General features: G+C 44.3%; 1 non-coding gene across 1 annotated transcript; it reads left to right on the top strand.

The window, feature by feature from the left end:
* Positions 1 to 1,358: 1,358 nt before the first annotated feature.
* On the top strand, positions 1,359 to 1,462 carry LOC114118792 (U6 spliceosomal RNA). The gene has a single exon (XR_003591955.1). It is a non-coding gene; the product is annotated as a U6 spliceosomal RNA (small nuclear RNA).
* Positions 1,463 to 15,800: the final 14,338 nt, after the last annotated feature.

Raw genomic sequence — 15,800 nt, 5'->3', positions numbered from 1 at the left:
GCTTTGGTTGTTCACTTTTTTCCCTTTCAGTTCATGCATGCTCCCTGTTCTCATGGAGTGTACAGCCTGGATGAGGATATCAACATTAAACATCTACTTGATTGTACTGACAGTGCATAACTACATATAGATTAGTGCTCTGAAGAAAGGAACGCTGTACCGTGAAAGGACAGCGAAGGGATCTGACCTTGATTGGGGAATCAGGGAAGGCTTCTTGGAGGGAGCAATGTGTGATAGGAGAACTGACATGTAAATAGGGGTTAATTAAGTGAAAGAGAGTGGGATGGAAAAGGCATTCCTGACATTGGTACAGCGTGTGTATTTACCTGTCTATCTGTCCAGTCTGACCATCCACCCACCCATCTACTTACCTGTTCAACTACCTATCCACCTATCTACCCATCCACCCATCTGCTTACCCATTTACCCATCCATCTATCCTGTTTTACCAAACAGTATTGTAATGCAAACAGGTAGAAATTAGCTGCTTTCTAAGTCTGTAAGTCTGTTTTGGGAGATCAGAGGAGTGTTTTTTAAAAAATCCTCAGAGAACATTAGGGGGTTATTTTAAGTGACAATAGGCCGTGATATAATTTCAGCCCTTTCTCTTGCTCTTGCTGGAATGGGATTTGCATGCATGTGAACACCCAGAGGGAGCTCTCCTGGGGTATCAACTGTGCTCTAACCACCCCCCACCCACAGAATGAAGAGTGTAAAACCCATGTGCCAGAAGCCTGCTTCTGCTTCCCTGGGAACTATAATTTGCAGTTAAAGATTGAAGCGAAATCCTGCATTAACAGGGAGAATTGATCTAATTTTTACAAGGAATTACTTTTTCCTACCAGAAAGGATCTGCCAAAAAGCAATATTCAATATTAAAAAATGAGAATTAAATTGGTATCTATTTTACATAAAGAAACTTTAAGAATAGTTGCTTGAAGTCAGGGGTAGTTTGTGGGCTTGCCGATTATCCATTTACAGCTGTTGTCAGTTAACCATAAGTATTCTACTGAGTTCACAGCACTTTGGCATTAAATTTATACCTGGAGTGAGCTTAGAGATCCAATGTAACGTTCATTTTATACAAGAAATTGAAAGCTGGATAGGTTAAGTGACTTTTTCAAGCCATTTAAAAATTTATGCCTCAACTCATTTCACTCCCTAGGCTCTGTGCCAGGAGGGGGCAGGCAGGACCTTGGGTCTTCTAAATCCTGGTTCAGTATGAGGAGCTCTGGAACTGACTCGGCACTCAGATCCTTGAATTGCTTAACTTTTTAACTTTAAAAATTGCTTAACTTCCCTAAGTCTCAGTTTCTTCATCTATATAAGGGGATAATCATTGTATTCACCTCATTGTGCTCGCTTCAGCAGGAGATATACTAAAATTGGAACAATGCAGAGAAGATTAGCATGGCCCTTGCACAAGGATTATGTGCAAATTCATGAAGTGTACAATATTTCTGGGCTTCCCAGGTGGCTCAGTGATAAGGAATCTGTGTGCAATGCAGGAGACCCAGGTTCGATCCTTGGGTCGGGAAGATCCCCTGGAGAAGGGAATGGCAACCCACTCCAGTATTTTTGACTGGAGAATTCCATGGACAGAGGAGCCTGGAGGGCTACAGTCCATGGGGTCTCAAAGAGTCAGACACAACTGAGTGATTAATACTTTCACTTCACTTTCAAAGGTTAAAATGCCTGAAAAGAGTCAAGTCTGTAGTAAATGCTCAGTGAATGCTTTGCCAACAGAAAAAGGACTGAAGTGACCGTGGGTCGGTTCTCAATGGGGCTTCAAGAGGTGAGGCAAGCTTCCTCCACTTTCTGGTGCCCCTGGACTCTACCATGAGAAAAGCCTGTCCTGGGTAGTCCATTATCCCAGAGAAAGGAAACAGATGGAATGAATTTGAACTATTATGACTCGTCACCATGCCCAATCTTCTGCAGGTCTTTTTTAGGCATCTGCATTTAAGTATGTACCTAGGAGTGGAATTATATTAAAAGCAGCCTAACAGCTTTCCAAAGTGGTTGCACCATTTTATGCTCTCACTAGCAATGAAGGAGACTTCCAGTTGACCTGCATTCTCACCAGCTCTTGATATTGGGAGTCTTTAGTTGTAGCCTTTCTGGGGGGAGGGGGGAATGTGATGGTATCTCATTGTTGCTAGCCTACTGAGCTGAGAAGAGTTTCTGGCTTGTTTAAGAACTTCTCCTACTAACTCTTGAGTCCTCCGTTTCACCCTCAAGGATGGAGCTCAAAAAGTCTGGTGAAGCCCATACCGAGATTTGTCACTCAGCCTTGCTCATGGATGCCACTAACTGGTTATTGGCCAGACCAAGCAGCACATACCCCTAGAAGTGCTCAGCTAGTTCACGGGATGGTTGTGAACCTTCCAGGTAGCCACACTACTTAGATGCCAAAGCTCTTTCTAAGTAGTATGTGTGTATGTGAGTGTAATGTGGGTATATTGAAGGTCTTTTCTATACCTTCTGTGTATTTAATGAACCGAAAAAATTCGCACTTTTTGGTGGATGAAATCACATTGCATGTATATAGTGCACAGACGAGGAGCCTGCTCGTGTTCTGCAGGGGTGGGGTGGGGTGGGGTGGGGAGCACAGGTTGCTCCGGTGGCCACTGCAGGGAGGTTTCTAAACCATCTTCCTCTACCTCTGCTCTCCTTTCTACCTGAACGGTCCATTTTCACCATCCCCCTTCCTTCTCTCTCCTCCCTCCCTCTCCCTTTTCTCCTCTTTTCCTTTCACCAACTGAACAAGAGTTGAACAAAACATCTGATCACAAATTTGCAATCAGCAGAAAAACTCAAACACCTGAAATGTCATGTGTATGCCCTAATCCCTTCTGAATTTGATATGAAGTGAAGTCGCTCAGTCGTGTCTGACTCTTTGCGACCCCGTGGGCTGTAGCCCACCAGGCTCCTCCGTCCGTGGGATTCACCAGGCAAGAATACTGGAGTGGGTTGCCATTTCCTTCTCCAGGGGATCTTCCCAACCCACGGATCGAACCCAGGTCTCCCACATTGCAGGCAGATGCTTTAACCTCTGAGCCACCAGGGAAGCCTGGACCTGCTCTAATTCATGCTTTAGTTCATAGATAATTTTAATGGGTATTATTGAGTTCTGTTTTGTCCTGTTATTACTTCATGTTGTTTTTTCCATACTTCTTGATAAGCTTTGTAATTGTGATTCCAAATGTCAGTAGTCAATCATATGCATTCAGCAGCTTGCTGAGCTATTCATCTAGCAGCTACACAATATTCCAGCATATGGATATTGCAAAATTTATTTGATCAATCCTCTTTTATTGGACATTTGTGTTACTTTCAGTATGGAGCATTAATGATAATGCTATAGAAAATATCTTTTTACCTAATATTTATCTGCCTTTCTGCTTATTTCCTAAGGAGTAATTTCTAGACATAGAATTGCAGTCAAAGGGCAATGAACCACTTAAAATGTTCTTTCCACATATAATAATATTCCAGAAAGACCCAACCAACTTTGTTACTACAATTAATATATGAGAATGCCTATTTCATAGGAAATGAACACTTTAACAAATATTATAATTAAAACAAAAATCTTCTTTTTAAATTACAAAGCAACACCCATCTGCTACCAAAACCTCAGTCTTACAGAAGTACATGATGATTTCTTTAAATATCAGCCTGGTCAAGGCTATGGTTTTTCCTGTGGTCATATATGGATGTGAGAGTTGGACTATAAAGAAAGCTGAGCACTGAAGACCTGATGCTTTTGAACTGTGGTGTTGGAGAAGACTCTTGAGAGTCTCTTGGACTGCAAGGAGATCCAACCAGTCTGTTCTAAAGGAGATCAGTCCTGAGTGTTCGCTGGAAGGACTGGTGCTAAAGCTGAAAATCCAATACTTTGGCCACCTCATGCGAAGAGTTGACTCATTGGAAAAGACCCTGATGCTGGGAGGGATGGGGGCAGGAGGAGAAGGGGACAACAGAGGATGAGATGGCTGGATGGCATCACCAACATGATGGACATGAGTTTGGGTGAACTCCGGGACTTGGTGATGGACAGAGAGGCCTGGTGTGCTGCCATTCATGGGGCTGCAAAGAGTCGGACACAGCTGAGTGACTGAACTGAACTGAGCTGAACTGAAATATATTTGGGGAAATATTCTCTGCTTTGCAAGATATTATAGGCAGTAGTAGATGCTGTTAAATTGGAACTAGGATTAGGTCAGTGTTGGTGGGTAAGATTTCTTAATGTGTCTTTCTCAAAGGTAGTCAGTTACTGGCTTCTTCTCCCTTTTTAACTCCTGTCTTGGTGGTCAAGAGTGCTGTTCCTCAAATCTTTCTGGCTCTGTGACTTCCTGGCACATGGTAGGGTTTCACATGCTGGCCCCCTTGTAGTTGAGTGACTGTGCTCGGGTCACATGAGTAGCTCTGGGCTGTAAGATGCACACGGAGGTGATGTGTGTCACCACCAGCCCAAGTGTGTCATTGCTGGTGTGAGGCCGAGCACTTTTCCCCTGCCGCATACCTGGCTACAGATGATGGGGGTATAGTGCAATGAGAAAGATGCCTTTGAGATTTTGGTAGTGTTGCTCCTTCTGCTGCTGCTGCTGCTAAGTCACTTCAGTCGAGTCCAACCCCGTGTGACCCCATAGATGGCAGCCCACCAGGCTCCTCTGTCCCCGGGATTCTCCAGGCAAGAACACTGGAGTGGTTTGCCATTTCCTTCTCCAATGCATGAAAATGAAACGTGAAAGTGAAGTCGCTCAGTCGTGTCCAACTCTTAGCGACCCCATGGACTGTAGCCTACCAGGCTCTTCCATCCATGGGATTCTCCAGGCAAGAATACTGGAGTGGGTTGCCATTTCCTTACCACAGCATAAACTGGAGTGTTCATAAACTTTATGAACATAAAGCCTGTTCTCAATGCAGTACCTTCTGCTCCCTCTCTTCCTCCTGACTTTTATGAGTAATTCACCCATATCCATCATGCAGTCATAAGGCCTTTGCCATGAGCCTAAGGCTTGGAAGTCAATAGAAATGTATTTGAATCTCATATGTTGCAGAATTGTCGTAAAATGTTTGTATATAATTACTACTTAATTAAAAAGAAACCCTATCTGATGGCAAGTAAACCAAAAAGAGGGCTTCCCTGGTGGCTGAGCGAGAATCCACCTACCAATGCAGGAGATATGGGAGACATGGGTTTGATTCTTGGGTCAGGAAGATCCACTGGAGAAGGAAAATGGCAACCCATTCCAGTATTCTTGCCCGGGACATTCCAAGGACAGAGGAGCCTGGTGGGCTATGGTCCATGAGGTCACAAAGAGTCAGACACGACTGAGGGACTAAATAACAACAAAACTAAAAATAAGCACCTTTGTTTACTGAGGTTCAAGAACAAATGAATTGAAGGTTTCAGGATGCAAAGGCAGTAGGAAAGGAAGTGATATTGATGACCAGCTGAGAGAGAGATGGAAGTGAGACCAGTAGGTATCACAGAAGCATCAATGTCATCTGTAGCTTTAAGCTCCCCAAGGTAATCCAAAAAGGCTAAGCCCTTTATTACTTAAGAGCCTGCCCAGAGTTTTATGCCTTGTGCACAGATAGGCTTTGTGCGTGTGTGAGTGAAACTGTGAAGAAACCACATGCGCAGTGGAAAATAATGCCCCTTTTAAACAAGCTGAGCAGGGCTTGATACAAGGCAGTGTGGTCTTGCTCCTCTGTTTACACAGGAAGCCTTTCATGCAGGCATGATATATGGAGGATTTAAGCCATTGAGATCCTTTATGCTAACAGACCATTCATCTTGGATTTTCCAGGTTTCTAGGTTGTCTTCGAGGAGTACACCATTGGCTCTGAAACTGGCTGATGTGTGGACAGATACATTACAAGTCCCTAAATTATCAAGTTGCAGGAACTTGTCATTATAAGGCTCTAATGGCACCCAGCTCTGCTCCAGCCTCCCTCCGACCCGAGACATTGTCACATGGACAGTGTCAGAGCTCTTTTGCTTTTGGATGTCATAGCCTCAGTTCCTTATTAGCACCAACATTTTCTTCTTCTTTTTAGAATATTTGTTTGTTTCTTTGGTTGTGTTGGGTCTTAGGTGCAGCACATGGGATTTTCGTTCTGGGTGTGTGCTTGCACGCTAAGCTGCTTTACTTGTGTCCAGCTCTTTGCAACCCATAGACTATAGCCTGCCAGGCTCCTCTGCCCAGGGATCCTCCAGGAAAGAATACTGGAGTGGGTTGTCATTTCCTTCTCCAGGGGATTGTCCCAACACAGGGATCGAACCAGGGTCTCCTGCATTGCAGGCAGATTCTTTATCAACTGAGCCACTGGGGAATCCCATAAGTCCTCACATATTTATTTAGTGCTAATTGTCACAGACCATTCTAGGTGCGTTTGACCTAACTTTGCATTCCTCAGTCTTTTGTCAGACATGAAAAAGAAGCTAAAGTTTAACTCCCAAATTATCCCCCAAATAGGCAGGACGAGCAAACCAATTAGAAGAATTTAGACAGCTCTCTCCTTTTCTCTGAATATGTGTGTGGCTTTGGGTCACACACATATATGTGGGTTAGGGACTTCAGCTTGCGTTTTCCAAACACATGTATATAATTTATTTATTTCTTTACTTCAGTCATGCATTTGCTTATTCATTCAGTACACATCCATCCGTTCCTTCAGTTAATTAGTATTTTTAGTAGGCCTGCTGTGTGCCAGGGCAGGTAGTAGAGATACAGTGAGAAATGAGACTAGGTTCTCGTTCTCATGTAGCTTTTCGTTCGGAATAGACAGTGCTTTGATGTGCTTGTTAAATGAATGGTTATAATTTTACAATGTACATTTCTAGTAGAGATTGGCAATTCAACAGCATGCAAGTTAGAGTGCAGGAGTTCAGCCCCTTTCTTCCCTCTTCCTGGCTTCACAAATATTCTTTTCAGCAAAGATGCCTTCCCAGACATTTCACTACATGTTTGAAATATTTATACACATAAGTGGGGAAAATGAATTAAAACTGTGAACTCTATGTGGCACTCAAGTCAAAATAGGAAGTTAAGTTGTTCAGCTGTGCATTTTGACTGCTTCCCGTTAGGAAGCCCCTTTCAAGAAAAAAACCTTCCCGGAGCAACACACTTCAAAGGGGTTCCCCCGTAATGCTGTTTTTAAAATGTGTTAATTGAATCTAATTGCAAACAGCTGCCCATTTTAGCCATTGTGTGCATTGGCTTTCACCCATTCTAGATCTAGGTCATCTTTTTGGTTACATTATATTCATATTGGGATCTTAATATATTTGTTGTAATCTCAGAATGTGTCGCCATTCAAAGGATTATGAGGTAATAAATAAAAACATGGAGACAACATATTTGTCAAGCCCCGAGGTCACTGCCAAGTACAGAAGTATTTGAGAGCAGATGCCCTCTTTGATACACTGTGTAGGGTCATGATACCTCCCTTGAACACATGGGAAATCTTCCAACCACAGCAACAACAAAAACTCCACGGTGTTTGCAGGCTTTTGTGTGTGGGTAGAAATGCTGAGTGATCTTTTACGGTCTGTTCTCTACCACTTAATTATTGAATTTTAATGCCTTTGTAGGAAGCAGGAAAAAATAATAAATATTTATTATTTTTTATAGGTGAAGTTGCTGTTGTCATTTTTCAAGAAGTGCTTGTGGTAGCAACTGCTGGTTAAATGTGAAGAGGTGGTTTTCAAAATGTTTAACAAATTGTAAGGCAGTCCTGGGGGCCTCCCAGCTGGCTCAGTGGTAAAGAATCTGCCTGCAATGCTGGAGACACTGGAGATGTGGGTTCAATCCCTGGGTCGGGAAGATTCCCTGGAGTAGGGCATGGCAACCCACTCTAGTATTCTTACCTGGAGAATCCCATGGACAGAGGAGCCTGGTGAGCTACAGTCCAGAGGGTCGCAAAGAGTTGGGACATGACTGAGGGATTAACACAAACAAAGCGTGAACACTGAGCAATTAAAATACTTGCTGGTCATAGTAACTGGTGTGGCTATACTCATACATACTTGTATAGCAACCAAAGGGTTCCTTTTCCACAAGTTAATACTGAGGGTAACTGGAACTGATTCTATTGGGATTCAGTATAGGATGCGCTGAAGAAGGAAATGGCAACCCACTCCAGTATTCTTGCCTAGAGAATTCTGTGAACAGAGGAGCCTGCTGGGCTGCTGTCCACAGGGTCGCATAGACTTGGACATAACTGAAACGACTTAGCATGCATGCATGCGTTGGAGAAGGAAACGGCAACCTACTCCAGTATTCTTGCCGGGAGAATCCCAGGGACAGAGGAGCCTGGTGGGCTGCCGTCTATGGGGTCACACAGAGTCAGACACGACTGAAGCGACTTAGCAGCAGCAGCAGCATAGAGTGTGCACCTCAGAGTTATCTTGCCTTGGGAGTGAGAGAGACGGGGTATTGCTACCCACTCGAATTTGACATTGGCTGAAGGCTGCTTCTGGGCATTACTGTCCCACACTTCTGTCCTGCCATTCAAGTGGTAAAGTGGCCTCTAGTCGACTTTGCTCTTATGCAAAGAAATGCTAGAGCCAGCCATCGGAAATCAAGCTGCTGAGCACTGAAATGGCATATGCCCAGTGGTATGGGTGGTCCACCAGCTGCACCTACTATGGGTGGTTGGTGGGCATTTGAGAATATCAGTGGGGTGGAAATGGAGATCATAAAATCTTTAATTCTCTGTTTTGGGCACATCAGTAGCAGTGGCCTTCCTGAGATTGTCTGAAACAAGTTGGTCTTCAGAATATAAGTTAAATGGGATTGAGGGATGGAGAATATAATGAAAATGATGATGACAGAGGGGTTGATGTAAGTAGCTATTACCTACCTGTTTCACTATATGATAGACACAGCCTCCCCATTTTTCTGATGAGGGACCTGAGGCTTAGAGATGTCCAGTAAGTTGTATGAGGACACTCAGGGGGAAGGCTAGAGACAGAATTTGAATTCTGACTTTCCTGACTCTGGGCTACAGCTCCTGAAGGTATGGAGGGTTTAGCACAGAGCCTTCCTGTTCTCTTTCCTTCCCTCCTTCCCTCTCTTCCTTCTTTTGACATTTCGGGTACTTACCATGTGCTAGGTGCTGTTCTACGCACCACACGGCACAGAAGCAATTTTGGTTCTTTTTGATCCAGAAAGTCGCTCCATTTCCCCTTCCCTGCCCCCACTTAACTTCTGTGGGGCCCCAGCAAGTGTAAGAATGAAGGCTCATGTACCATGTCTAAATATTTACAAGTTATAAATCAAGCTGACCAGATGTTAAATAATGTATGTTCCATCCTCCTGCCTTGACAAATATACCTGCACAGAGGGCAGGTTGGAATGAAAATTTATGGGCTCCTGGGGTGCCATGCAGGAATGTGGTGGCTCAGGAAGTGAGGTTCCCCGCCCTCAGCCTACTGCCTGTCCCCCATCTTTTTCTTCCCCGGCAGCCCCAGTCTGTACATCCAAGCTCCATGTCTGCAAACAGCCACCCTGTGGCTACTTCTTGGGCTTAGGTGTGTGATTACTGGAGTTTCTCCCTTGAGAGAACCGGCCTGGGGAAGGCTCTGAAAGGGGGCTTGGCACGCTCAGGCAGAGAGTGGTCTTTGGGACCTAAGATGTGGTCTGGAAAAGGAGATGCAGGCTCCGAGTGGGCAGGTCTCCACTGAGGGGGCCGTGGCCAGGGGAGGACCCAGACTGTCAGGTCCAGGTCTGGCGGGGAAGGGGGTGGACTCTGTTTTCTGGACCTATGAACAGCTCTGCTCTCTCTTCCAGTTTTTCTTCTAAAACTCACTTTAATGTACTTTTTTTTTTTTTTTTTTTTTAAGATTTGGCCTCCTGAGGATTTTATTTTAAAATGTAGAATTCAAATACTCTGCTAATTGAACGGGGGTGGGGTATGGAGAGGAGGCGGTCTGTTGAGGTGGCCAGAAGGTAGATGTTCCGGGAGGAGGAAGAGGGATTGTGGAAGGAGACCTGCTCCTTGGGCCTTGACGGATTCCACACTCAGCTGCTCCAGTCTGTAAAGGGGGCGAACAGCCGCCCTGGTCCTCTGTCCTGAGATCTGATGGGTTCATCCCAGACTTTCGGGAAAGGATGCGATTTCAGCAGTATCAACTCTTCAGCCTATTTACCTCTCTAGCCATAATGACCTGAAGCTCTGGATAAACTCCTAAAACTAGCGCATAAGTAATGCTTGCCTTTCCTGGGTCAGATTATCCTGGGGGAGTCAGATAGAATGACCTGAATGGCACATGTTCATGCTGGCATGAGCTCCTCTCTCCCCACTGGGGGAAGATAGATAATATTTACTAGGACTAGGGCTAGAACACACACTGATGCATTTAGTAAGTGATAATAATCTTTTGCAATTAATTTTTATTGAAGTACAGTTGATTTACAGTATTGTTAGTTTATGCTATACAGCAAAGTGGATCAGTTATATCCGCTCTTTTTTAGATTCTGTTTCCATATCGGCCATTACAGAGTATTGAGTAGAGCTCCTTGTGCTCTGTAGTAGGTTCTTATTAGTTATCTATTTTATATATGGTCGTGTGTATATGTCAGTCCCAGCCTCCCAATCTATTTCTCCCTTGCTTCCCCCTTGGTAACTGTAAATTTGTTTTCTACATCTGTTGACTCTATTTCTGTTTTGTAAATAGGTTCATTTATGCTAGTTTTTAGATTGCATGTATAGGCAATTGATAATAATCTTTATTAATTCAGCTAATTCTTTATAATGTCTGTGTTTCCCCTTCAGGTGGTTATGATCTTCTGGGCATAGGTAACTAACTACCAATAGGTATGCCTCTTAGAAATCGACTAAGAGACCATGTGCTCAGTCGTGTCTGACTCTTTGTGATCCCATGCACTGTAGCCCACCAGGCTCCTCCATCCACAGAATGTTCCAGGCAAGAATACTGGAGTAGGTTGCCATTTCCTTCTCCAAAGAGACTGGGATGGCAAGAGCTTATTTAATATGGCTACTTCAGTGTGGCGGCCAGCAGGGCGCTGCGGTGGGCAGGATGTCACAGTCACACCAGGGCTCATCAGGCAAGAGTTCTGAGTGCGATGAGTAAGCCCTGCTAATGAACCCATGGGGACTGCCCAGGATGGGAAGCACAGGGAAACCTCAGGGGTCCTTGATTCCTAAGAGGGCTCCAAGGGGAGCTCAGAGCACTGGGCCCCAGCCAAGCCAAGAGAGTGCATAGCAGACCTTGATTGGCCACAGACTTCAGCATCAAAGGCCTCCCGAGGAGGACCCAGAGGACCTGGAGGGAGGTACAGGACTTGTGTGTATGAATCACAGAGACCAGGGATCTCCTTCCCGCTTTGTGCCATCAACAGGTAAGAATAAACTCTTCCCCTAGAGGTCATCTCGGAGAAGGGAAAGCTGGGGAGGAAAATTGCAAGATTGAAATACCCAGGAGCTTGTTTAATTTATTCTGTGGGTTAACATTTAATTATCTGTCTCTGCATTGTAAAGCGAAGGGCTCAGGAGAAGGATTAGATCAATTACAGCAAAATAAACTGTATTTTGTTTGTGTAACTGAGTGTAGGGAAATTTTGAAATTGCTGAAACTGTCTTTGCCCTGCACTTGATCACTCATGCCTGCATGGATGAGTGAGTGTACATGTGTGTGCACACGTGCACATACACACACATGACACTTCTATAAACCTTTCCCTGTACCACCTCCCCTCAAAAATCTATACTCACAGAAGCATCAGTGAGGCATACAGGATTTAACTGCGGATTTCCAAGGGGAGATGTGGTTTCATTGCACGGCCCACAGGCTCATCATCTCCATTCAGGGCTGTATTTCATTATTTTTAAGATGCGCCTTTTTCATGTTTGGATACGTGCTGTCTCTAAAACCACTTACTGCCTTACTGTGAGGGTGTGTCAGAGTATAATGACAGCATTTTTCATAGCAGTCTATAACATTATGGTGTGTCTCACACTGGTATCTTAATATTTGATAAAATTCTTCTGTTTTACTGTCCTTCCTCAGCTATTCCCAGAGGTTTACCCTCTTAGGGAGTTGAGTAGAGTGGTTCAAAATACAAATGCTATGGTTCAAAGTACAGATGATTGCTCACTAGCACCATTATTCACAAGCCAGTAACCTTGGGCAAGTTGTTGAGCCACTCTGGACCTTTGTTTCCCCATCTGTGAAATGGGGATACTAGTAGGGACCACTTCACTGGGTTATGTAAGTATTGAATAAGTGGATGCATGTAAAGAGATTGGAACTAGTGCTCGACAGTGGTAAATACTAGGTAAGAAGCTACAGTTATTACCTCTTTAGGCCCCTCCCACACAGGCTCAGTGTCCTGTGGCCTGATACATTTTCCTTCCTTTCTTATTTTATGAATAGTAGTTCAGTGACTACTGTTTGCTATATGATCATCCCATGTGATCTTGTCTCTCCTCCCCACGTGGCTTAATTGAATAGTTCCTCTGAACAAATCTGTTCTGTCTTTTGAGCAACAGTGAGAGATAAAGATTGCTTGATGTGGTAATTAATTTTTATCATCGTTTTGGAGGCATCTGTGCTGGATGCAGGCTTCCTTCATAGCTCAGTTGGTAAAGAATCTGCCTGCCATGCAGGAGACCCCAGTTTGATTCCTGGGTTGGGAAGATCCACTGGAGAAGGGATAGGCTACCCACTGCAGTATTCTTGGGCTTCCTTTGTGGCTAAGCTGGTAAAGAATCCACCTGCAATGCGAGAGACCTGGGTTCGATCCCTAGGTTGGAAAGATCACCTGGAGAAGGGAAAAGCTACCCACTCCAGCATTCTGGCCTGAAGAATTCCACGGACTGTAGCCCATGGGTTCCAAAGAGTCAGACATGGCTGAGTGACTTTCACTTGTCGCTTGTGCTAGATGCAAGGGATAGTGAGGCAGGAGTTTGACAAGAGCAGAGGAGGTTTGTTGGAAAGCTTGATGGGAGTAGAGGAGGATAGGATGGGAAAAATCAGGTTGGAGCCATGGAGCCAAATGGCCAATGGAAGGATCAGTAGGCTATTTCTCCAGGACATCTCGTATAGCCTCTGTGTCTCACAACAGCTGTCCATGCTGCAGACCCCCAGTCATACTGGCCAGCCCATGTAGGGTGCAAAGGCTTTCCTACCATTCAGATCCCTCTGATGGGGTGATAGCTGCTTCTTCCCACAGATAAGCCTGGTTCTAGAAGACAGGGCAGTGGACATGAACTGGAAGATTAATTTGGGCTTAGATGAAATGTGATTTAGGAACACAATTTCAGACATAAGGGCCTCAGAGGAAGACAGACAAAAAAGCCAGAGAGACACCCCAGCACATCTGGGCCCGAGGTGTGTCATAGGCCCCAATGCCTTCATCATATTTTCCATACACTTGGTGCTGGAGTTTGCATGGCTGTGGCCCTGGTTTTCTCTTCATTTGAAAAATAATCACTGGACAAAATAATCAGTTCTAGCAAGTGGAAAATTTCTGCTCTTGGGTTCACACTCACAGCTCCAGAAATGAAACACACTAGAAGCAGAGTGTGTCTTGGCACAGGGTGACCAGTACCCCAACTGGTCAGTGCTCCACCCTGTTAGTTCATTTTGTTGGTGACCTTGTCTATGAGAACAAATAGCTTTCTAGTGGGTCACCTCTGGAACACAGTTAAAGTTTTTGAATGGAGATTAAAAAAAATATTTTTTTGGTTTTGTTTTGGGTTTAATGAGTCAATGCTCTCTCTTACTATGAGTGTTTATAACCAAACCTAAATGTGCGTAGGGTCTTGAACTGCCCCCCCACAACTATTTCCTATTTGTTCCCAGAAAAATTCCAAGGCCAGATTTTGTTATAGCAACCAGAGGCAAATATCAAGACAGTAATGAAGAGCAAACTCAGGGAAAAGATTTCCCTCCAATGGGGCTTGAGTTTCTGTAGTGTGTCTGCTGTTTGCATGAAGCCCTGGAAGGCAGGAGTGGATCTCTTTGGGCATCTAAAGTCCAGCTTTGCTGACATCCAGGACCTGTGCTTTTCCAGGAAGTATAACTCTCAGGTGGTGTCGCTGGCCTGCCAATGCAGGAGACGTAAGAGACGTGGGTTCAATTCCTGGGTCGGGAAGATCCTCTGGAGAAGGACATAGCAACCCACTCCAATATTCTAGCCTGGAGAATCCCATGAACAGAGGAGCCTGGAGGGCTACAGTCCATGGGGTCGCAAAGAGTCTGACACAGCTGAAATGACTGAGCATGCACGCACAGGTGGCCAGGCCAGGTGCTCAAAGGCTGCCTTCTCAGCTTTGCCCCTCAGGCTTTGCAGCCTGTTGCATGTTGATCTTTATTTTTGTATGTCCAGTTTTCAAAATTAAATATATTGAATTATTATCATTCCATCACGCTTTTCCTCTGAGGAGTTTAATAAATAAGCCTATTGTTATTTCTTAAATTGTCCCCTCAAATACTGTTTGGAAGGATGAGTAAGCAAACAAACAGAACAATAAGACAGGAGAGTCTTCAAGGATGTGCCCATAATGTACTTCATGCTGTTCCTTTTGTCTTTGTCCAAGTCATGATAAGGTCAGACTCCTCATACACAGGTAAAGTCATCTCTAGTTTCCCTACAATCTAGCCTTCTTACTAAAAGCACTTTTGAGTTTTGAATCAGTTATTTTAGGACTCGGTTGTAAGTAGCAGTGTGTTGATAAATGTTTACCAGCTAGCTCTCAGAAATAAAATTGCCTTGATCTATAGGGTGTACCGATTTTTGTGGTGTAAACACTCCCACAATGACCACTTTGTAGCTATCAGAGCGACCTTATGGATGAGGAATTGGAAAGAGATACATACAATCCATTGTAGGGAGCTGGGAGAGCTGGTTGCTCCATTCCATTCATTCTGGCATTGGGCAAGGCCTCTCAGCCTTGCTACTATCCACATTTCGGGCTGGATAATGGTTGTTGATAGCTGTCCTGTACATTTAGGATTAGTAGAGGCATCTCTGGCTTCTACCCACTAGATGTCAAGAACATTATACCTTCCCCCTCTAGGTTGTGACAAAATCTCTAGACATTGCCAGATGTACCCTGAGGGGAAAATCAACCTCCAGCTCTGGGTCATTCTGCAAGGGTGGTGTTCAGAAGGTCCATCAACAGGCAATAGGAAAACAGAAGTAGAGACACAGGCATAGAGAACAAATGAATGGACACCAAGGGGAGAAAGAGGTGGTGGTGGATGAATTGGGAGATTGGGATTGACATATATGCACTATTGATATTATAAATAAAACTGATAACTAATGAGAACCTACTGGAGAACACAGGAGACCCTACTCAGTGATCTGTGGTGACCTAAATGGGAAGGAAATCCAAAAAAGAGGGGATACATGTATACATACAGCTGATTCACTTTGCTGTACAGCAGAAACTAATGCAATACTGTAAAGCAACTATACTCCAATAAAAATTAATTTAAAGAAGCAGACAGTAGGCTTTAACCAACTGTTCCGCAGGAAACACTCTTAACATGCACCTGAAGAGGTTCTCTTGGCATTTTAGACACAGTGCTTAAAAAAATCAGAGGCAAGAGTGGGAAGAGTGATGTCATGAAGAATTAGGGCACCAAGACAATGCATAGCCACTAGGGGAGTTAAATTCCATGGACTGAATACTAGACAGAATAGATCATGATGGACTGCAGAGGTCCCCTCGTCGAGCCTCATCTGTGTATTGATATGAATGAGATGAGACTCGGAGGCAAGGAAGGCCTTGTCCTAGGGCACAGAGCA

This window comes from Ovis aries, chromosome 16, assembly GCF_016772045.2.
Source record: "Ovis aries strain OAR_USU_Benz2616 breed Rambouillet chromosome 16, ARS-UI_Ramb_v3.0, whole genome shotgun sequence".
NCBI classification, from domain to species: Eukaryota; Metazoa; Chordata; class Mammalia; order Artiodactyla; family Bovidae; genus Ovis; species Ovis aries.
This window is presented reverse-complemented; position numbering and strand designations above follow the sequence as displayed.